Source organism: Sceloporus occidentalis, unplaced genomic scaffold, assembly GCF_023333645.1.
Source record: "Sceloporus occidentalis isolate IW3139 unplaced genomic scaffold, rSceOcc1.0.p SCAF_104, whole genome shotgun sequence".
Lineage (NCBI taxonomy): Eukaryota > Metazoa > Chordata > Lepidosauria > Squamata > Phrynosomatidae > Sceloporus > Sceloporus occidentalis.
Genome location: NW_028317084.1, coordinates 1,790,416 through 1,792,500, shown reverse-complemented (window position 1 = coordinate 1,792,500; position 2,085 = coordinate 1,790,416).

The following is a 2,085-nucleotide window of genomic DNA, read 5'->3' as shown; positions in this document are numbered from 1 at the left end:
TCAATCCATCATCTTTATTGGCATGGTGATAGATTCTACATTGGAGACCGCCCTTCTTCTTCTGAACAAAGCCTCTAAGATTTGCATTCAAACCCTTCACTTCCTCTGTGCCAGGCGCACCCATGCAAACAAGGTCCAAACACTCTTGGGCTACATGTCCTCAATCACTGCTGTGACTCCACATGCACAGCTTCACATGTGCCCTCTTGGTTCCTTGCCTCCTTCAACCACAGCCTCAACCTGGTATCGAAACTACTCACAGTACCAAGAAGTCTACAGTGGTCTCTCTGATGATGGTCTTCAATCAGCAACCTCACCAGGGGCATGCCTATCTCCCCACCACAACCGCATCTCAGTCTCATGACAGATGCTTCTCTCCAGGGCTGGGGCACCCACACTGAACACATATCTGTCCAGGGGACCTGGACCAAGTGAGAGTCCCCCTCTCACATAAATGCCCTAGAGATGCTGGCCATCATCATTCCCTACAAACCTTTGAGGATGCCCTCGCTGGCTTCCCAATCCTCATCACAACCGACAACACCACAGCCGTATACTACATAAATGAACAGGGTGGGACAAAATCCCTGACCCTTCCCAAACTAGTCTGTTGACTCCAGAATTAGTGCATCAGGAGGTCCATCCACCCTGTGGCAATTCACCTTCCAGCAAGATTGTGGACTCCTTAAGCAGGAGCACAATACCTTACCTCGAGTGGATGCTGCACCCATCAGTCCTCAATGACCGCTTCCCCCAATGGGGCTTTCCCCACATAGACCTGTTCACCTCACCCTGCAACCACCAGTGCAAGATGTTCTGTTTCAGACTCCCCGGATCAAGTCACCACCTCAGCAACACCTTCCTTTCCACCTGGTCAGAGCCTCTTCTCTATGCCTTCTTCCCATTTCCTCTGGTAACAAAGGTGATCTCCAAACTATGCCGGGACAGGGCACACTGCATCCTCTTAACACCGTGGTGGACAAGACAGCCCTGGTTCTCCCCTCTGATTCACCTCTCCAATGGAGCCTTCCTCCACCTTCCAACCAGTCCAGACCTCCTCACCATCAACCAAGGGACAGTGAGGCACCCAGACCTCCACAGGCTTCACCTCATGGTGTGGATGATCACCCAACACTCTAATCACCCATAAGATGGATCCTGCAGGCATCACATAGGCCATCGACTACTCAGTCCTGTGATTACAAACTCAAATCATTCTTTTCCTTTCTGCAAAGACTTTCCACTTCTCCACATGACTTTTCCATCCATCACACTCTGGAATTCTTCTCCTTTTCAGCACAGAGAGGCCTTTCACTTTCCCCTACTGGACTGCTAACAACAGGGTCACCCCTCCTGCTTCTCTGACCCTCTCATTAAGACCTTCCTCAAAAGGTATCAAAACCTTCACCTTCTGATCACACCTCTACCTCCCACCTGGAGCCTTCAGTTGGTCTTGTCCCAATTACAAAAATCGCTCTTTGAACTCATGGCCACTTGTGACATTAGGCTTCTGACTTTGAAATTGGCATCCCTGGTTACCATCACCTCTGCCAGATGGGTCAGTAAACTCTGTGCCCTCTGTTCCAACCTCCCCTTACACCCGGTTCCACAAGGATAAGGTTGTCCTATGCATGGACATTTCCTTCCTTCCAAAAGTGGTTTCGGAGTTTTGAAAGCTTGCAACATGTCATTGTACATTTTATTGGCCTAATAAAAGTATCATTGTTTGGATGTTATTAGATTTGCTATATGGCTACCCCTAGATGTTTTTTGCATTTCAAGATACCTCATTTTAGCTGTCACAGGGGAGAGAGACAGCACACTGGGACCTTGCCATCTGAGGCTTCTGTCTCCAACAAAGGTAAAGCATTTTTAGTTTTTTGTGGGAAGAAACTCTTCTAGAACTTGGCCACATAGCTCGGAAACCCCACAAAAAACTATGGATGCCGACCATGAAAGCCTTCGACACCACGTAAAGCATTTTGTTTTTAATATTGGCACTGATTGGCAGGCCACCTAAAGTTTTCCTGATACAAAACATGAAGACTTCTTGAGAAATGCAATGTTTTCTACCTACATAGGAGC